The sequence below is a fragment of the Macrotis lagotis genome, chromosome 1 (assembly GCF_037893015.1).
Source record: "Macrotis lagotis isolate mMagLag1 chromosome 1, bilby.v1.9.chrom.fasta, whole genome shotgun sequence".
Taxonomy (NCBI): Eukaryota; Metazoa; Chordata; class Mammalia; order Peramelemorphia; family Peramelidae; genus Macrotis; species Macrotis lagotis.
The window spans coordinates 441,860,841-441,883,490 of record NC_133658.1 but is presented as its reverse complement, the minus strand read 5'-3'; the positions used below and the strand labels follow the sequence as shown (position 1 = coordinate 441,883,490).

Here is a 22,650-nt window from a genome sequence, read left to right as displayed (position 1 = left end):
TCAGTTGTAAACCAATATCTTTTGCCTTCTGGAATATCATATTCCAATCCCTACAAGCCCTTAATGTAGATGCTGCCAGATTCTGTGTAATCCTGACTAAGGAGCCTTGGTAGTTGAATTGTCTGTTTCTGGCAGCTTTTAGAATTTTCTCTTTGATTTGGGAGTTTTGGAATTTGGCTATAATATTCCTGGAAGTTTTTCTTTTGGGATCCCTTTCATGGGGTGACTGGTGAATTCTCTCGATTTCTATTATACCTTTAGCTTCTAGGATCTCAGGGCAATTTTGCTGTATTGTTTCCTGAAAAATGAAATCTAGGCTCTTCTCCTGGTTGGCTTTCACATAGTCCAATAATTTTAAAATTATTTCTTCTTGATCTGATTGAAAGGTCAGTTTTTCTAGTGAGATATTTCACATTTTCTTCTAATTTTTGGCTTTTTTTTGGAAGAGTTTTATTTCTTCCTGATTTCTTGCAAAATCATCAGCTTCTTTTAGTTCCATTTTCCATTTGAAGGAGTTATTTTTTTCAGAGAGTTTTTTTATCTCCTTTTCCAGCTGGCCAATTCTGCTTTTTAAGGCATTCTTCTCATTTGTCTTTTGTTTTGCTTTTTCCATTAGGCCTAAACTGGTTTTTAGCATATTATTTTCTTCAGGATTTTTTTGTTTATCTTTCACCAAGCTTTGGATTTGGTTTTCATGATTTTTCTGCATCTCTTTCATTTCTCCTCCCAATTTTTCCTCCACCTCCCTTAATTGCTTTTCAAAGTATTTTCTGAGCTCATCCATAGTCTAAGCCCATTTTCTATTTCTCTTTGGAGGTTTTGGATTCAGAAGCTTCTATTTTGTCATCATCTGAGTATGTGTTTTGATCCTCCATGGGACTAAAGTAATTCTCTATGGTCAGATTCTTCTTTTTCTGTTGTTTGCTCATTTCCTCAGCCCAAGACTAATTTACAGCACTTCCAAGGCTTTGGGGTTGGTTTTTTTGGGGATACCCCACTGGGACCTTTATTCCTCCTTGGTCTTATGCTCTCTAGCCTGTACTTTGATATGTAGATGACCACAGCACTACCCTCTGCGCTGGGGCTATAAGGAGGAATCTAACTATCTTAGTATGGAAAGACCAAATTGCAATATCTGAGTGTAGGCAAACAACAGAGTCCTACCCCAGGGAGAGCAGAGAAATCTCTGCATACTTCTCTTACTGTCGCTGGGGATGTAGGCTGCTTTCTTCGGATTGCTGCTGCAGGTTCTGCAGCCATGCCCCTCACTCCACACTCGCCCAGGTTCAGCAGAGTTCTCTCTCTGCCCCTTCAAACTGTTGCCAGTAATTTCTGGGCTGCAATGGGCTGGGCTGGGCTTCGCCACAGCTTTTTTCCCAGCCCTTGGTCCTGGTGAAGCACAACTTTCCCCGCAGAAGTCCTAAGTTATCTTTGACTGGGAAAATGTATCACTCAGTCTTTCTGTGGGTTCTGCCCCGCTAAATTTCGGTTAGAGCCATCCTTTGTTTTTTGGGGGTTTGGGGAGGGTCAGAGTTCTAGGGGAATGCTGCCTTCATACCATCATCTTGGCTCCGCCCTTGCTTTCATTTTAGCAAAAAATAACTGCTTGTCTAAGTGGAGGATGAATTTAAAGTTCTGTTTTTTTAGTTGTCATTGTTGCCCTGAGTTGCAAAAGTTTACTTTTCCTTTTTCCATTCATATTAGTTTCAGAAATACTTTTGGTTCTGGAGCTAGTCTGTTGACACCTCATCACTGTCAAAATGAGTTCATAGCCAGATAATAGATGAAAGAATCTCAAGAAAAATGAAATAGTGACTAAGGAAGAGTTGGAGAACATCACCAAAAACCAATTAGATGATTTTGAGTACATTAAATTAAAAAGCTTTTGCACAGATAAAACCAATGTAACCAAGATCAAAAGAAATGTAGTAAATTGGGAAACAATCTTTACAACTAGTGATTCTGACAAAGGACTCATTCTAAAATATACAGAGAACTGAGTCATATTTTTAAAACAAAAAGCCATTCCCCAATTGACAAATGGTCAGAGGATATGCAAAAGCAATTTACAGATGAGGAGATCAAAGCAATTCATAGCCATATGAAAAAATGCTCTAAATCATTAATTATTAGAGAAATGCAAATTAAAGCTTCTCTGAGGTACCACCTCACACCTCTCAGATTGGCCAATATGACCAAGAAGGATAATGATCATTGTTGGAAGGGTTGTGGGAAATCTGGGACACTATTTCACTGTTGGTGGAGCTGTGAGGTCATCCAACCCTTCTGGAGAGCTATTTGGAACTATGCCCAAAGGGCAACAAAAATGTGCATACCCTTTGACCCAGAAATACCACTACTGGGTCTATGCCTTGAAGAGATGATGAAAAAGGGTGGAAACATTACTTGTACAAAAATATTTATAGCAGCCCTGTTTGTGGTGGCAAAGAATTGGAAATCCAGTAAATGTCCTTCAATTGGGGGATGGCTTAGCAACTATTGTTCTATTGGAAACCAGGAGGGACGGGATTTCAGGGAAGACTGGAGGGATTTGCATGAACTGATGCTGAGCATGATGAGCAGAACCAGAAAAACACTGTACACCCTAACAGCAACATGGGAGTGATGTTCAACCTTGAAGGACTCGCTCATTCCATCAAGTGTAACAATCGGGAACAATTTTGCACTGTCTGCAAAGGAGAGTGCCATCTGTATCCAGATAAGGAGCTGTGGAGTTTGAACAAAGTTCAAGGACTATTCCCTTTAATTTAGGAAAAAAACAGATATCTTATTGTCTTATCTTGTCACCTCTTAGACTTCTCTTCTTTGGGGATGTGATTTCTCTCTCATCACACCCAATTTGGATCAAGGTACAACATGGAAACAAAGTAAAGACTGACAGAGTGCTTTCTGTGGGGGGGGGGTGGGGGAAGGGAAGAAAGATTGGGGGGAGAATTGTAAAACTCAAATAATATCTTTAATAAAAATAAAAAAATAAAAAATAGAAAAATGAAATACCTATTAGAAATGTGTCCAACTTTGTTTAAATGTTATTAATTTTTATCAGGAAGATTCACATATGCTTTTATTAGTTCAGTCTGTGACAAATCTCATAAGCAGATTGCTGATAATAATAAAAAATAATAATGTTGACCTGATACAATGGAAGGAGAATGAATCATTTTTCTCAGTTGTGTTAAAGTTTTTTTATTTCATCAGCTTTTTTTGCATAAAATAATAATAATGTTTATCTATTCTCTCTTCTGATCAGTAATTACCACCTCCATTTAAAGAGAGCTTCATCTATTCAAGAAAGCACTGGTGTCTTCTTTTTTTCAGTGACCAGAGCACTTAATGTGAAGTCATAGAATCTGATCTCAAATCTCATTTCTGGCTTTTGTTTGTTATGTGAGTGTGAGAAAGTAATTTAATCTCTCAGGGTCTCAGTTTTTTTCATCTGTAAAATGATTTGTAACTTTTATTCTTCTGTAGAATTCCATGATGTATAGTCATATAGTATCATTGCAGGAATAATGAAATTTATTTGAAAAACTGTTTCTAAAAAATTCAAATAATTTTCAACACTACAATAAGTCTAGTTAGGTAATTATATTCTATTAAAAATTTCAAGATTCTAAATTACAAAAAAATTAATATCTATGTGTAGTAGGACCAGGGTTCCTCCCCTTAACCCCACATAGGGAATTTTACCTAAAGAATAAAAAACTGTTCCTTGGATAGACTCCTGTAATTTAATTTCCAGTTCTTGAAAGAAAATAAAGGAGACTCAACTCTGAATTCAATATTCTTTTAGTTCAGATTTGATGATGGGCTGAAACGAAACACTTGTTAAATCATTGGATATTATGGAATGAAACTTGCTTTGCCCCAAACAGTAGGTTAAGACTATTTCTCATTTAATCAATAATTTAAAGACTTTAGACTGAGTTTAAAAAGCCTTCCAAGGGGCAGCTAGGTGGCACAGTGGATAGAGCACCAGCACTGGAGTCAGGAATACCTGAGTTCAAATCTGGCCTCAGACACTTAATAATTACCTAGCTGTGTGGCCTAGGGCAAGCCACTTAACTCCATTACCTTGCAAAAACCTAAACAAAAATAAAATAAAAATAAAAAGCCTTCCAAACTAGAGAGACATTGCACATTGTTTAAAGAACAAAAAACCAAGTGAAAATTTTAATATCGCAAAAATATTTATAAATTAGTAAGGTAGTTAGAACTGGATTCATTTGAAAGGTCAGAAAAAACATGCTTTCTGTGCCAGGGTCAACTGCTCCCCCTTATGCTAGGACAGCTGGATGGCACAGTGGGGAGAGGGCTGACCCTGAAGTCAGGACCTTGATGTGATCTTGGGCAAGTCATTTAACCCTAATTGCTTTGCATCCAGAGCCAACTCCAGGTGTCCTGATTCATATCTCATCCCAGGACCCAGATGTCTCTAGAAGAGCTATGCATCTCAAAGAGTCCCAGAAAGAACCAAATCCCACATCAGGGTGATGTGGTAGATGATGCCAGATATTTGTATTTCATAGTCAGTTTCCAATTGATAAAAGGTGGAAATAAGTAGGAACAGCACCAAGAACATCAATGTATCAGCAAAAATGATAATATCCTTCAATGATTAGAAAACTTCATCCCAGTCATAGGTCATATACCCTTCATATTATATTGATAAATGGACCCATAGATGTCATTATTGATAACACTGTTTATTCTCCACAGACCACTCCCTTTTCCATGATTCTCAATCCAACTCCCCTCTTTCCCAATATTCCAATCCAAAATTACCCAAACCTTTCACTATGCTTTTTGGAATGTCTGCTCTTTAAGAAACAAAAACTTGATTTCATCATAAATATTTTCATTTTCTACTTCTATGTAGAAACAAGAGGGCAAGTAGTTTTTCATTTCAAGTATTTTAAGTAGGCCAGAAAAATATTAGAAGCATAGCTAATGAGAGATAATTTAGACTGTTTGTCAGTAGAAGAGTTCTAAAACTAGGGAAGTTAGAGATGTTTTTTTTTAATATTTTGTTTTACCAATATATGCAGCAGTAGTTTATCTATCTATCTATCTATTTTATTTTGTAGAAATTATTTTTAATACATTACTAAAATATTCTTGTTTAAGAGTAAACATAATACCCCCTCTGCCCCCAAAATATAGACCCTCATGAGAAATAAAGAAAAGAGAAAAATGTGCTTCATTCTGGGTTCCAGCACCACCAGCTCTGTTGTGGGTGGATCACATTCTTTATGATAAGTCCATCATAAAAGTTATTTCCATATTTTTCCACCATTGCCATTGCTGATTGCAACTCCCTCCATTCATACCTCCCCACTACCATATACTATATTTTCTCTCTCCTTTCACTTTGTCTCTCTTCTAAAATGTGCTGTAGGGTAACTGAGTGGTGCAGCAGACTGATCACTGGTCCTGGGGCCAAGAGGCCTGTTGCCCACACACCACCCCTGAGACCCAGCAACCACCTGGCCCCGTAGTCCTGGACAGGCTTCCCAATCCCAGTTCCTTGCAAGAAGTAAAAAAGAAAATATGTTATATCTGACCACTCCCCAAAAGATCCACCTTCTCCTCCTCCAACACTCACACCCACCCTTCCCTCTGTCCCCCTTCTTTCCTTTTTACTCTAGATGTCTATACCTCATTGAGTGTGTATACTGTTTCCTCTCCAAGTCGCCTCTGATGAGAAGGAAGATTCCCTCATTCCCCCTTGCCTCCCCCACCCCATTGCAATAAAAAAAATCTTATAAAAAGTTTCTTAGCCTATTCCACCTCTCCTTTCTCTTACTCCCATTACATTTCCCTTTTAGCCATTGACTCCATTTTTACACTATATTATATCTTCAGATTCAGCTCTATCCTCTGCGTGATCTATAAAAGCTCCTTCTACTAAATGAGAAGTTTCATATGAATATTATCAGTATCATTTTTCTATGCAGGAACACATGCAGTTCATCATCACTGTCCCTCATATTTTCCCCTTCTCCTCCATTCTCTATGCTTCACCTGAGTTCTGTATTTAAAGATTAAACTTTAGCTCTGGTTGTTTCACCAGGAACATTTGAAATTCCCCTGGTTCACTGAAAGTCCATCTTTTCCCCTGGAAGAGGATGTTCAGTTTTGCTGGGTAGTTGATTCTCAGTTGCATTCTGAGCTCTTTTGCCTTCCATAATATTATATTCCAAGCCTTATGAGCCCTTAATGAAGTTGTTGCTAAGTCCTGTGTAATCCTGACTGCAACTCCACGATATTTGAATTGTGTCCTTCTGGCTGCTTGTAATATTTTCTCTTTGACTTGGGAGTTCTGGAACTTGGCTATAATATTCCTGGAGGTTGTTTTTTGGGGGTTCTTTTTCCAGGGAAGATCAGTGGATTCTCTCAATTTCTATTTTGCCCTCTGCTTCTAGGATATCAGGGCAATTTTCCTGTAGTAATTCTTTTAAAATGAGGTCAAGGCTTTTTTCATGATCATGACTTTCAGATATCCCAATAATTTTAAAATCATCTTTCCTGAATTTGTTTTCCAGATCAATCAATTGCTTTTTCAATGAGATGTTTCAGATTTTCTTCTAATTTTTCATTCTTTTGGTGTTTATTAAGTATTGTGTCTTGACTTCTTGTAAAGTCACCAGCTTCTTTTAGTTCCATTCTATATCTGAAGGATTTATTTCCCTCAGAGAGCTTTCTTATGTCTTTTTTTCTATCTGGCCAATTCTGCTTTTTAAAGCATTCTTCTTCTCAATAACTTTTTGAACTTTTATCCATTGGACCTATGTTGATTTTTAACATGTTATTTTCTTCAGCATTTTTTTGGATTTCCTTGACTAGGCTGCTGACTTCTTTTTCATGTTTTTCCTGCATATCTCTCATTTCTTTAACCAATTTTTCTTCTATCTCCCTTTCTTGATTTTTAAAATCCTTTTTGAGCTCTGTCATAGCCTGAGCCCAATTTCTGTTTTTCTTGGAGTCTTTAGATGCAGGAGCTTGTACTACCTCATCTTCAGATTGAGTATTTTGTTCCTTCTTGGGATCATAGACAATGTATTTCTCAATGGTATTCCCCCCTTTTCTCTGTTTAGTCATTTTCCTAGCTTGTCTGGTTTTGGGGTGCTTCCTGAGCTTTTGAGTATTATTGGGGACCCCCCCCCACACAAGGATCTCAGTGTGTGAAGCACTCACTGCCTTCCCTCCTTGTCTGTGAATGACCACAAGTGCACCCTTCTGCCACCGGGCTGAGGTGGGGGGGACTGTTCTATGGGGGGCCTAAACTGTGATCAGGATCTGAATGTGGCCAGAGACCCAGAGTCCTGTTCCAGGTACAGAGGACAGACCTCTGAAGTTTCTCTCCACTTCCCTATCTTTGGTAGGCTGAGCACTCAATGCTCAGTTGTCTGGGGACTACTGCTTACTAGTTCCACAGCTGCTTCAGTTTCTTGGAACTGGGCTGCTGTGTGGCGGCCACTGCTGTTGAGCTGACCTCACTGACTGCTGCAACTGCCTTGAGGGCCTGGGTTTCATGTGCTAGCTCTGGCAAAGGTCCCCTCCACTTTGTGCCTATTGCTTCCTGGGGTGTAGGTCTTGAAACTGCACCCCGCCCCCCAGCAATGAGCACAGCTCCCAGAAACCCTGGACTGCCTCTGGGAGGCTGAAGTTTCTTCACTCTGGTGGGCCGCCCCTCTAACCCCGTGGAGTGGAGCCTTTCCACTATTTTTCAGGTTACTTTGGTCTGGAGAATTGCCTCACTAGATCTTTCAATGGGTTCTGTCTCTCAAAAATTTAGAGACACAATTTTAAGATTTTTGAAATATTATGGAGAGAACACCTAGGAGCAGTAGTTTTTAACAGTTTTTTGCAATGTTTTGAGTTTCGCATTTTCCTTCCTTCTTTCCCTCCCCATTAACCCTGAAAAAAACAATCTAATATAAGTTATACTTGTATAACATGTTAAATATAGGTCCAGTTGTTAAAGAAGAATCAAATTGAAATGCAAAAATACATAAGATGATTTTTAAAAATTGAAGCTAGTCAGCTTTGGTCTGCATTTAAGCTCCATGGCTTCTTCTCTGGATATAGATATTTTTTTCTCACAAGACTGCTAAAATTGTCTTTGAAGTTGTTCCATCTCATTCATATAACATAATTTGTTTAGCTATTCCCCAATTAATAGGTATCCCTTCAATTTTCAATTCTTTTCCATTAGAAAAAGAGATTTTATCAATATTTTTGGATATGTAGGCTTTCATCATTTTTTGTGATCTCTTTGGAATACAGACCTAGTAGTGATATTTCTGCATCAAATGATAGGCACAGTTTTATTGCCCTTTGGGTCAATTGCTCTGCAGTAAGGATGAATCAGTTTACAACTCCACCAACAATGCATTAGAGTTTCAGTTTTCCCACATGCCCTCCAATATTGATCATTTTCCTTTTTTAGTAATATTGGTCAACCTGATAGGTGTGAGAGGTTTTAATATGCATTTTTCAAATCAAGAATGACCTAGAAGATGGCAACAAGAATGGATCATGTCTTAGGTACTCTCTCATAAATCTTATGAGCTAAGGACTCTAAATTTTTGAGAGACAGAACCCACAGAGGGACCCAAAGAGGCAGTTCTCCTACTCAAGGTAACCTGGAAATGAACAGAAAGGCTCTGCTCCCCAGGGTTGGAGGGGCAGCCTGCCAGAGCAAAAGAACTTCAGCCTCCTGGAGGCAGCCCAGGGTGCTGGGAGTCGCGGCTCACAGCAACAGGGGAGTTTCCTGAGCTATGCCCTGGGGAGCACAGGGCACAAATTGGGGGAACAGGGGACCTCTGCCAGAGTGAGCACATGAAGCCAAGCCCTCAGGGCACAGCGAGCAGAGTGGCCACTGCATTCCAGATCCAGGAAACATAAGCAGGTGGAGCTAGTAAGCAGGAGCCCCCAAGGCATGAGCCCATTGAACCTAGGGAGAGGAGTGAAGAGAGAGACTGCAGAGCTCTATCCTCTGCCCCTGGAACAGGACTCTAGGGTTCTGACCACATTCAGATCTTGATCTCAGTCTAGGCCCCCCATAGAACAGCAGGGGCCCCCTCCACCTCAGGCTTGTGGTAGAGGGGGGCGCATATGGTCATTCACAGACCAGGAGGGAGGACAGAGCCTCACACACTGAAACCATTGTGGGAGTGTCCCAAAAGCTCAGGAAGCACCCCCAAACCAGGCTCAGGCTGGGAAATGAGCAAGCAGAGAAAAAAGAGAAACACCATTGAGAAATATTTTGCATATGAGCTCAAGAAGGATCAAAATACTCATTCTGAAGATGAGGAAGCACAAGCTCCTGCATCTAAAGACAACAAGAAAAACAGAAATTGGGCTCAGGCTATGACAGAGCTCAAAAAAGACTTTGACAATCAAATGAGGGAGTTAGAAGAAGAACTGGGAAAAGAAATGAGAGAGATGCAGGAAAAACATGAAAATGAAGTCAGCAGCCTAGTCAAGGAAATCCAAAAAAAAAATGCTGAAGAAAATAGCATGCTAAAAACCAGCTTAGGTCAAATGGATAAAAAAGTTCAAAAAGTTAATAAGGAGAAGAATGCTTTAAAAAGCAAAATTGGCCAGATGGAAAAAGAGATAAGAAAACTCTCTGAGGAGAACAAATCCTTCGAACAAAGAATAGAACTCAGGGAGATTGATGAATTTACGAGAAACCAGGACTCAATACTTCAAAACCAAAAAAATGAAAAATTAGAAGAAAATGTGAAACATCTCATTGAAAAAACAACTGATATGGAAAACAGACTTAGGCAAGATAATTTAAAAATTATTTGGATACCTGAAAGTCATGATCAGGAAAAGAGCCTTGACATCATCTTCTTTTTTCTTTTTTTTCCAGAAAATATTTTATTAATTTTTTTAGTTTTGATTTTGTAAAAATTTGACTGATTTTATTTCACATTGCCTTAATTTCTATACCATGTCCCCCCTCTCAGTACACCACCTAGAGACACAACCATTATAGCAAAGAATAAAAAAAAGAAAGCAAGGGAGAAGCAATCCAGCAAAAATAACCAACAAATCTGTCAAGACTGATAGGTGCATTGGTTTATAAATCTATAGCCTCTGAAAATTTCTTCAGGACCAAACTTGGTCATATAGTATATGCTTTTGATTTTTTTTTGTTTTCACAAGGTAATGGGGTTAAGTGACTTGCCCAAGATCACCCAACTAGGTTAATTATCAAGTGCTTGACATTATTTTAAAAGAATTACTACAGGAAAATTGCCCTGATATTCTAGAAGCAGAGGGCAAAATAGAAATGGAGAGAATCTACCAATCCTACTGAGAAAGAGATCCCAAAAAACCAACCCCTAGGAATCTTATAGCCAAATTCCAGAACTCCCAAGTCAAAGAGAAAATATTACAAGCAGCCAGAAGGATACAGTTCAAATATCGTAGAGTTGCAGTCAGGATCACATAGGACTTAGCAGCAACTACATTGGAAGCTTGAAGGGCTTGGAATCTAATATACCAGAAGGCAAAAGAGCTAAGAATGCAGCCAAGAATCACCCACCCAGCAAGGCTGCATGTCCTCTTCCAGGGGAAAAGATGGACTTTTAATGAACCAGGGGAATTTCAAATATTCCTGTTGGAATGGCCAGAGCTGAACAGAAGGTTTGATCTTCAGATACAGGACTCAGGTGAAGCATGGAAATTGGAGGAGAGGGGGAAAATATGAGGGATGTGATGATGAACTGCATGTATTCCTGCATAGAAAAATGACACTTATAATACTCATATGAACCCTCTTAATTAACAGAGCAGGTAGAAGGAGATTATACAGATGAAGCACAGGAGAAAGCTGAATTTGAAGATAAAATATGGTGTAAAAATGGAGTCAATAGAAAAAAGGGAAATGTAATGGGAGAAAGAAAAAGGAGAGGGGGAATAGGCCAAGATATTTCATATAATAAGATTTTTCTTTCTTACAATGAGATATTGCAATGATATGGAAGGGGGGGAAGGCAAGGGGGAATGAGGGAATCTTCGCTCTCATCAGAGGTGGTTAGCGTAGGAAACAGCATATATACTCAATGGGGTATAGGCATCTGGAGTAAGAAGGAGGGGGGACAGGGGGAAGGGGGGGTGATGTGAGTGATGGAGGAGAGGATGGACCATGGAAGGAGAGTGGTCAGATATAACACATTTTCTTTTTTACTTCTTGTAAGGGGCTGGGATTGGAAGGCCTGTCTGGGACCATAGGGCCAGGTGGATGCTGGGCCTAAGGGGTGGTATGGGGTCTGGGGGCCCTCTTGGCCCCAGAGCTGGGAATCTGTCTGCTGCACCACTCAGCTATCCTACAGCAGAGTCAGAGTGAAAGGAGAGAGAAAATATAGTATGTGGTAGTAGAGAAATATGAAAGGAGGGAGCTGAGATCAGCAATTGCAATGGTGGAAAAATACGGAAGTAACTTTTGCCATGGACTTATCATAAAGAATGTGATCCACCTGTGACAGAATTGTTGGTGTTAGAACAAAGACTCAAGCACATTTTTTATTATTATTATTTTGGTGGGGTGCAGGGCAAATGGGGCTGGGTGACCTGCCTGGGGCCACATAGCAGGGTGATCATTGGGTGTCTGAGGCTGGATTTGGACCTGGGTGCTCCTGGCTCAAAGGCCAATGCTCTGTCTACCACCCAGCCACCCCTACTATTATTACTATTTTATTTTATTTGGGGTATTTTTTTTTTGTTTTTTGCGGGGCAGTGGGGTTCGGGTGGCTTGCATGTCACACGGCTGGGTGACTGTTGGGTGTGCGGGGCCGGATGTGCGCTTGGGTGCTCATGGCTCCAGGGCTGGTGCTCTGTCCATTGCACCACCTGGCCATACCTACAGTTATTACTATTTAAAAAAAATTTTTTTTAAATTTTGTTTGTATATTTAATATTTATTTATTCTCATTTTGTACAAATAATGTTTTTTATACATTAATAAAATATTCTTGTTTAAGAGTAAACAAAATACCCCCTCCCCCCAAAACATAGACTCACTTGAGCGATACAGTAAAGGGGAGAGAAAAAATTAAAATAAAAAACATAATAGTAATAATCGTAGGTATGGCCAGGTGGCTCAATGGACGCAGCACCAGTCCTGGAGCCATGAACACCCGAGCCCACATCCGGCCCCGTACACCCAACAGTCACCCAGCCGTGTGACATGCAAACCACCCGAACCCCACTGCCCCGCAAAAACCAAAAAAAAAAATACCCCAAATAAAATAAAATAGTAATAATAGTAGGGGTGACTGGGTGGTAGACAGAGCATTGGCCTTTGAGCCAGGAGCACCCGGGTCCAAATCTAGCCTCAGACACCCAATGATCACCCTGCTATGTGGCCCCAGGCAGGCCACCCAGCCCCATTTGCCCTGCACCATCCTCCCCAAAACAATAATAATAATAATAATAATAATAATAATAATAATAAATGTGCTTGAGTCTTTGTTCCAACACCAACAACTCTGTCATGGGTGGATCACATTCTTTATGATAAGTCCATGGCAAAAGTTGCTTCAGTATTTTTCCACCGTTGCCATTGCTGATCTCAGCTCCCTCCTTTTGTATTTCTCCACTACCACATACTATATTTTCTCTCTCCTTTCACTCTGACTCTGCTGTAGGGTAGCTGAGTGGCAAAGCAGACAGAACCCTGGCTCTGGGGCCAAGAGGCCCTGAGCCCCCATACCACCCCTTAGACCCAGCATCCACATGGCACTATGGTCCTGGACAGGCCTTCCAATCCCAGTCCCTTGCAAGAAGTAAAAAAGAAAATGTGCTATATGTGACCACTCTCCCTGGTCCATCCTCTCCTCCATCATTCACTTCCCCACCCCTTCCCCCTGTGTCCCCCTCTCCTTCTTACTCCAGATGCCTATACCCCATTGAGTATATATGCTGTTTCCTCTCCTAACCACCTGTGATGAGAGCAAAGATTCCCTCATTCCCCCTTGCCTTCCCCCCTTCCATATCATTGCAATAGCTCATTGTAATAAAGAAAAATCTTATTATATGAAATATCTTGGCCTATTCCCCCTCTCCTTTTTCTTTTTCCCATTACATTTCCCTTTTTTCTATTGACTCCATTTTTACCCCATATTTTATCTTCGAATTCAGGTTTCTCCTGTGCTTCGACTATAAAAGCTCCCTCTACCTGCTCTATTAACTGAGAAGGTTCATATGAGTATTATCAATGTCATTTTTTATGCAGGAATACATGCAGTTCATCATCATTAAGTCCCTCATATTTTCCCCTTCTCCTCCAATCTCTATGCTTCACCTGAGTCCTGTATCTGAAGATCAAACCTTCTCTTCAGCTCTGGCCATTCCAACAGGAACATTTGAAATTTCCCTGGTTCATTGAAAGTCCATCTTTTTTCCCTGGAAGAGGACATTCAGCCTTGCTGGGTAGTTGATTCTTGGCTGCATTCTAAGCTCTTTTGCCTTCCGGTATATTATATTCCAAGCTCTTCGAGCTTCCAATGTGGTTGCTGCTAAGTCCTGTGTGATCCTGACTGCAGCTCCATTATATTTGAACTGTGTCCTTCTGGCTGCTTGTAATATTTTCTCTTTGACTTGGGAATTCTGGAACTTGACTATAATATTACTAGGGGTTGGTGTTTTGGGATCTCTTTCTTGGGGGGATTGGTGGATTCTCGCCATTTCTATTTTGACCTCTGCTTCTAGAATATCAGGGCAATTTTCCTGTAGTAATTCTTTGAAAATGATGTCAAGGCTCTTTTCCTGATCATGACTTTCAGGTATTCCAATAATTTTTAAATTATCTTTCCTAAGTCTGTTTTCCATATCAGTTGTTTTTTTCAATGAGATATTTCACATTTTCTTCTATTTTTTCATTTTTTTGGTTTTGAAGTATTGATTCCTGATATCTGGTAAATTCATCAATCTCCCTGAATTCTATTCTTTGTCTGAAGGATTTGTTCTCCTCAGAGAGTTTTCTTATCTCTTTTTCCATCTGGCCAATTTTGCTTTTTAAAGCGTTTTATCCATTTGAAATAAGCTGGTTTTTAGCATACCATTTTCTTCACCATTTTTTTTGGATTTCCTTGACTAGGCTGCTGACTTCATTTTCAGGTTTTTCCTGCATCTCTCTCATTTCTTTTCCCAGTTTTTCTTCTAACTCCCTCATTTGATTTTCAAAGTCTTTTTTTGAGCTCTGTCATAGCCTGAGCCCAATTTCTGTTTTTCTTGGAGTCTTTAGATGCAGGAGCTTGTGCTTCCTCATCTTCAGACTGAGTATTTTGATACTTCTCGGGCTCATTTGCAAAATATTTCTCAATGGTGTTCCACTTTTTTCTCTGCTTGCTCATTTTTCCAGCCTCAGCCTGGTTTTGGGGTGATTCCTGAGCTTTTGGGACACTCCCACAAGGGTCTCAGTATGTGGGGCTCTGTCCTCCCTCCTGGTCTGCCACAGGCCTGAGGTGGAGGGGGCCCCTGCTGTTCTATGGGGGGCCTAGACTGAGATCAAGATCTGAATGTGGTCAGAGCCCCAGAGTCCTGTTCCTGGGGCAGAGCTCAGCAGTCTCTCTCTCTCTCTCTCTTCACTCCTCTTCCTAGGTTCAATGGGCTCATGCCCTGGGTGGATCCTGCTTACCGTCTCCTCCTGCTTATGTTCCTGGATCTGGGCAGTGCTGGCCTCTGCTCATTGTATACTCCATGTCCTCGCTCTGGCAGAGGTCCCCTGCTGTTCCCCCACTTTGTGCTCGGTGCTCCCTGGGGTGTAACTCAGGAGACTCCCCGCTGCTATCAGTCATGGCTCCCAGCGCTTGGGGATGCCTCCGGGAAGCTGAAGTTCTTTCTTTCTGGCGGGCTGCCCCTCCGACCCCAGGGAGCAGAGCCTTTCTGCTGTTTTCCAGGTTACCTTGAGTAGGAGAACTGCCTCACTGTGGGTTCTGTGTCTCAAAAGTTTAGTTAGAGTCCTTAGCTTATGAGTTTTAAGAGAGAGCGCCTAAGACATGATCCTTTCTTTTCGCCATCTTGGCTCCACCCCTTTTGTTAAAATTTTAATTTTTTTTTCTCTCCCCTTTATCGCTCAAGTGAGTCTATATTTATGGGGGAGGGGGTATTTCATTTACTCTTAAGAATATTTTATTAATGTATAAAAACATTATTTGTACAAAATGAGAATAAATATTAAATTAAAAAAAACCTAAAAAAAGAAAAGATATATTTCATTTTCTATGATGTTATTTGGCATTTGTCGTGACTGGCAGCAAAAGACTTTCTAGGAAAAATTATTTTTTAAGATATGAGGCTATGTATAAAGCTCTGATCTTTTTAATTTCTTAATTCCACATTTTCTCTTTTTTTTTTTTCATTCTGACCTATGACAGTCAAAGATTAAAGATAATGTTGACTTGGTTGAGAATAAAAAAAAAAGAATGATCTAGAATACTTTTCATATGATTATTCCCCATTTATCAATTGGGGAAATGACTTGTGTTCTTATAAGTTTGACAAATTCTCTATATATTTTAGAAATGACTCTTATCAGAAACACTAACTGTAAATATTTTTCTTTTATCATACTTTTATATTTACATTTTTATTTATTTACACATTACTAAAGTAGTCTTGTTGTAAGAGTAAACATAGTCCCCTCTCGCCCCCCCCCAAATAAAAAAACCTCATGGGAAATAAAATGAAAGAAAGAGAAAAAAATGTACTTCAGTCTGTGTTCAGATATCATCAGCTCTGTCTCTGGGACAGATTGCATTCTTTATCATAAGTCTGGTTAGAGAAGTTGCTTCAATATTTTTCCCTTAATTGCTGTTACTGATTGTAATTCCCCTCAATCCATTCTACTCCACTACCATTTATTATATTTTCCCTCTCCTTTCATTCTGTCCCTCTTCAAAAGTGTGCTGTAGGGCAGCCGAGTGGCATAGTGGAAAGATCACCCACTCGGGGGCTAGGACGCCACATCCCACCCCAGAGACCCAGGAACCACCCAACCCAGTGGTCCTGGTTAGGCCACCTCACCCACCACCTTGCAAAAAAACAAAAAAACATGCATTGTATCTGATTACCCTCTCCCATGATCTCCTCTATTACCTACACTCCCCCTCCTTTCTCCCATCTCCTTTCTCCCATTCCTTTCCTCTAGGGTAAAAGATTTCTATACCCCGTTAAGAGTGTGTGTATTTCTTTTCTGAGCCATTTACGTTGAGAATGAAAGCTCACTCATTCCCCCTCACCTTCCCCACCTTTCACCCCATTGCAAAAGGTATTTCTTGACTCTTTTACATGAATATCTTAGTCTATTCTACCTCTCCTTTCCTTTCTCCCAGTACATTTCCTTTTCACTCATGGACTCCATTAAAAAAAATATATATTATATCTTCAAATTCAGGTCTCTCCTGTGTCTCAACTATAACTAACTGCTATAATAAATGAGAAGCTTCATATGAGTATTATCAATATCATCTTCCCATGCAGGAATACACACAGTTCATCAACAATAAATCCCTTACAATTTAGCCTTCTCATCCACCCTCTCTATGCTTCACCTGAGTCCTGTATTTGCAGATCAAACTTTCATTTCAACTCTCTCTGTTCATTTCAACAGGAAAATTTGAAATTCCCGTTTCATTGAATGTCCATCTTTTCCCCTGGAAGAAGATGTTCACTTTTTCTGGGGAGCTGATTCTTGGTTATAATCCAAGCTTTTTTGCCTTCTGGAATATTGTATTCCAAGTCCTATGAGCCCTTAATGTGGATGCTGCTGCTAAGTCCCAAGTAATCCTGAGAGTAGTTCCATGATATTTGAATTGTGTCCTTCTGGCTACTTGTAGTATTTTCTTGGCTATAATATTCCCGAGGGTTATTTTTTTTTGGATCTCTTTCAGTAGGAAATTGGTGGATTCTCTCAATGTCTATTTTTGCCCTCTGCTTCTAAGATATTGGGGCAATTATCCTGTAGAAATGCTTTAAAAATGAAGTTAAGGCTCTTTTCCTGATCATGACTTTCAATTAGCCCAACAATTTTTAAATTGTCTCTTCTGGATCTGCTCTCTGGGTTAAGTTGTTTTCCCAGTGAGATATTTCACTTTTTCTTCTAGTTTTTCATTCTTTTGGTATTGCTTTATTGTTTCTTGATTCCTTGCAAAGTCATCAGCTCCCTTTAGCTTCATTCTACTTTTGAAGGAATTGTTTTCTTCAGAGAGTTTTCTTATCTCCTTTTCCACCTGGCCAATTCAGCTTTTAAAGGTATTCTTCTCAATAACTTTTTTGACAGCTTTTTCCATTTGACCCAAACTGATTTTTAACATGTTTTTTTTCCTTCAGCATTTTTTTTTCTCCTTGACTAAGCTGTTGACTTGGTTTTCATGTTTTTCCTGCATCTCTTTCATTTCTCTTCCCAATTTCTTTTCTACCTCCCTTACTTCATTTTCAAAATCTTTTTTGAGCTCATTCATACTTGAGCCCATTTCCTATTTTTCTTGGAGGCTTTAGATGGAGAAGTGTGAACTTTTTCATCTTTTGAGTGTGTGTTTTGATTCCCTGTCTATGGTCAGGTTCCTTTTTTTTCCCTGCTTATTCATTTCCCCAGCCTGTGCCTGGTTTTGGGGTGCTTCCTGAACTTTTTTTATTTTTTATTTTTTTATTTTATTTTTTTAGGTTTTTCTTGCAAGGCAAATGGGGTTAAGTGACTTTCCCAAGGCCACACAGCTAGGTAATTATTAAGTGTCTGAGACTGGATTTGAACCCAGAAACTCCTGACTCCAGGGCTGGTGCTTTATCTACTTGCCCACCTAGCCACCCCCTTCCTGAACTTTTGAGCATTATTAGGATGCTCCCACAAGGACCTCAGTTCCTTTAATATCTTATGAGAAGCTTTGACTGCTCTCTTGCCTGTACTTTGCACTGTGGATGACCATAAGCAAACCCCTTTGCCCCAGGGCTGTGAGGAGGGTCCCTGCTCTATGGCAGTATGGGGGCCCAGACTGTGACCTGGATCTGAATATGCACAAAGCAGCAGAGTCCTGTCCTAAGGACAGAGGAGAGACCTAGACGGTCTCTCCCCACCCCCTTACCTTCTCTGAGCTTAGTGCTCTTCAAGAAGTTGCTGGGTGGCTCTGTGGGCTTGCTTCTGTTTTCCAGGCCTCTGGCTGTGCTGAGGGCCACAGCTGAGCTAAGGGACCATGCTGGCCTGGGCTCTACACTCACTTTGGCAGAGGTTTTCCCACTGATATTTCAAGTTGTGCTTGGTGTTTTCTAGGTTGGCAAGTCTGGAAACTGTTTCTGTTGCCACCAATTGGCACTTCCTAGGACCCAGGCACCCCGCAGGCTATTCCTGGAAGACTTGGTAATCCTGGCTGGTCTGCCACCCTCTCCAACCCCTCCAACCCCTCCAACCCTGTGAAACAGAGCCTTCCTATGATCTTCCAGGTTACTTTGGGGGGGTGGGTGGCTAGGTAGCACAGTGGATAGAGCACCAACCCTGGATTCAGGAGGACCTGAGTTCAAATCTGTCCTCAGATAGCTAATAATTATCTAGCTGTGTGACCTTGAGCAAGTCACTTAACTCCACTACTTTGCAAAAACAGAAAAACCAACAACTGGCTAACCAGGTTACCTTGGTCCAGAGAATTACATCATCATGTCTTTCTATGGGTTCTCAAAATTTAGTTAACGTCATAATTTTAAGGTTTTTGGAATATTTTGGAAGAGAGCTTCTCAGAAATCCTATCCTCATCTTGGCTCTGCCCCCCCGCCCATAATTTTTTTTTCCTAATTTACTGCTTTCCTTTTAATCTTGGTTGGATTGGTTTTATTTGTCAAAAACTTTTTAATTTAATGTAATCAAAATGATTCATTTTTCTTTTTATAATGTTCTCTCTCTATTTTTTTGTCTATAAACGGCTCCCCTTTCCTTGGATCTGACATGTAAACTATTCCTTGTTCACCTAACTGGCTTATGCTATAACCTTTTATGTGTAAATCCTGTATCCATTTTATCCTTTTCTTGGTGTATATATACACCAAGAAAAGGATATATATATATATATATATATATATATATATATATATATATACATATATGTATATGAAATGTTGCTCTATGCTGAACTTCTGTTATACTGTCTTCCAGTTTTCCCAAGAGTGAGTTCTTATCCCAGAAACTGGAATCTTTGGCTTTATCAAACAGCAAGTTACTATAGTCATTTATCAATGTTTCTTGTACACCTAATCTATTTCACTGATCCACCACTCTTTTTCTTAGCCAGTACCAAATAGTTTTGATGACTGATGCTTTAGAATATAATTTTAGATCTGGTATGGCTAGGCTGCCTTCTTTCTCTCTCCCATTAACGCCTTTGATATTTTTTACCTTTTGTTCCTCCATAGTTTAGTTACTATTTTTTTTTTTTAGTTTAAGTAATTTTTGGAAGTCCCCCTTCTATCAGACACATTGAATAAGTAATTTAATTTAGGTAGAATTATCATTTTTATTATATTAACTCAGTCTACTCATGAGCAATTGACATTTGCTCAGTTATTTGGATCTAATTTTATTTGTATGAAAATAGACTCAATAATTTTTTGTTGTCTGCAATTGCTTTAAATGAAACTTCTTTTTCTATCTCTTGGTACTGTGCCTTAATAATATATAGAAATACTGATGACATACGTGAGTTTATTTTATATTCTGCAACTTTGCTAAAGTTGCTAATTGTTTCAAGTAGATTTTTAGATCATTTTCTAGGATTCTCTAAGTTTACCATCATATCATCTGCAAAGAGTGAGAGTTTTGTTTCTTCCTTACCTATTCTAATTCCTTCAATTTCATTTTCTTCTCTTATTGCTAAGGCAGTAATAATGATAACAGGAATTCTTATTTCACCCCTGATCTTATTGTGAATGCTTGTAGTTTATCTCATTAAATATAAATTAACATAATGTATTCCATAAATAAAATTGGAATGGATGCTCTATTTTGTCAAAAACTTTTTCATCATATATTGAAACAATGATATGATTTCTGTAGTTTTGTCATTGATATGAACAATTATGCAGTTTTTCTAATGCTGATTCAACCCTGCATTCCTGGTATGAATCCTATTTGATTATAGTGTATTATCCTAATGATAACTTGCTGTTATCACTTTGTTAATATTCTATTTAAAATTTTTGCATCCATATTCATTAGGGAAATTGATCTATAATTTTCTTTCTCTGTTTTCTCTGTTTCACTGTTCTCTTCTTTCTCTTTCTCTTCTTTAGCTATCAGTATCATATTGATGTCATGGAAGGAATTTGGCACAGCTCCTTATCTATTTTTTCCATATAGCTTATTTAGAATTGGAGCTAATAGCTCCTTGAATATTTGAAAGAATTTACTTGTGAATTCAACTGACCCTGGAGAATTTTTTCTTAGGGAGTTCGTTGATGCCTTGTTCAATTTCTTTTTCTGAGGTGGGGTTATTTAATTAATTTCCTCTTCTTTTAAGCTGTGCACTTCATATTTTTGTAAATATTCATTTTTCACTTAAATTGTCAGATTTATTGACATGCAATTGGTAAAAAAAAGCTTTTCATTATTATTTAAATTTCTCTTCATTTGTTTATTTTCCTTATTCATTTTTGATTCTAGTAATTTGTTTCCTTCTTTCTTTTTTAATCAGATTAACTAAAAGTTATCAATTTTATTAATTTTTTTCATAAACTGAACTCTTTTTTAAAATTAATTCAGTAGTTTTCTTACTTTTGATTTTTAATTTTAAAATTTCTTCTTTGTTTCAGAATTTCTATTTTGGTCCTTAATTCAGGATTTTTCGCTAGCTTTTTAAATTGCATGCCCAATTCATTGATCTCCTTTTTCTCTACTTTTCATGTAAGCATTTAGAGATACAAATTTTTTTGTAATAACACCTTTGTTTATATCCCACAAGTTTTGGTATATTTCCTCCTTATTATCATTGTCCTGGAAGAAAGTATTAATGATTTCTATGATTTGCTGTTTGACCCATCCTAACCATAGGTTATTTAGTTTCCAATTAATCTTAGGTTTATCTCTCCATGACTCTTTATTGCTTGTGATTTTTATTGCATCATAATCTTAAAAAGATGCATCTAACATTTTTGCCTTTTTGCATTTGATTATGAGGTTTTTATGCCTATATGGTTAATTTTTGTGTAGGTGCCACATCTCACAGAAAAAGTTTTTATTCCCATTCAATTTTCTCCAGAGATCTATCATATCTAACTTTTCTAACATTCTATTCACCTTTTTAATTTCCTTCTTGTTTATTTTATGGTTAGACCTATCTAATTCTGAGGGGGGGGTTTGAGGTCCCCTACCAGTACAGTTTTGCTGTCTATGCTTTCCTGTAATTCATTTAGTTTCTTCTGTAAGAATTTAGATGCTATATCTCTTGGTGCATATATTAGTGCTGAAATTACTTCATTGTCTGTGATACTTTTTAGTAGGATGTAGTTTCCTTCCTTATCCCTTTTAATGAGGTCTACTTTTTGCTTTTGCTTTGTCTGAGATAAGGATTGCTACCCCTGCTTTTTTTCACTTCAGTTGAAGCATAATAAATTCTACTCCAGTTTTTTACATTTATGTGTATCTCTTTGCTTTAAATGTGTTTTTTGTAAACAGCATATTGTAGGACCCTGGTTTTTAATCCACTCTGCTATCTGCTTCTGTTTTATGGGAGAGCTTATCTCTTTCACATTCAGTTATAATTACTAACTCCTTGTTACCCTCCATGCTATTTCTCTTTCATTTTCACTCCCCCCCTTTTACCCTATCCCTCCTCACCTGTGTTTTGCTTCTGAAGATCCCTCCCTCAATCTGTCCCCCTTCTATCAGACACCCTCCCTTTTCTTCTCCCTTTCCCTTTTCTTCTTCTTCCTTCCCTTCTATCAGTCCCTCTTCCCTCCCCCTTTCCCTTCCTAATATTTGAAGGGTAAGATAAATTTCTAAACCCAACACTGAGGGCATGTGTTACTCCCTCTTTGAAGCCAAATCTGATGAAATTAAGATTAAAGCAGTTTTCAGTCCCTCCTTTCTCTCTACTGTAATAGGTCCTTTATATCTCTTCATGTGATGCAATTTACCCCATTCTACCTCCCTCTTCCTCCCATCTTATTATATTTTTGTCTTAATTTTTTTTCAAAAATCATCCCATCAAAATCAACTTATGTTCATACCTTCAGCCTAAATGACTCCATCTAATAGGATTACAATTCTCAAGAGTTATGAGAATCTGGGGTGGTTAGGTGGTGCAGTGGATAGAACACTGGCCCTGAAGTCAGGAGTTCCTGAGTTCAAATCTGACCTCAGACACTTAATAATTACCTAGTTGTGTGACCTTGGGCAAGCCACTTAACTCCATTGCCTTGCAAAAAAACCTAAAAAAAGTTATGAGAATCTTCCTCCCAGTTTAAGCTTATTGAATAGCAATCTTTTTCTTTTCCCCTATTTACCTTTTCATGTATCTTTTGAGTCTCCTGTTTGAAGAACAAATTTTCTGTTCAGCTCTGGTTTTTTCATCAGGGAACTTTGAAAGTCACCAATTTTGTTAATTTTCATCTTTTCCTCTGGAAAAGTAT

General features: G+C 38.8%; 1 pseudogene; it reads left to right on the top strand.

Moving 5' to 3' along the window:
* The window catches only part of LOC141504462 (protein C-mannosyl-transferase DPY19L3-like), a 95,123-nt pseudogene that overhangs the window by 20,579 nt on the left and 51,894 nt on the right, over positions 1-22,650 (top strand).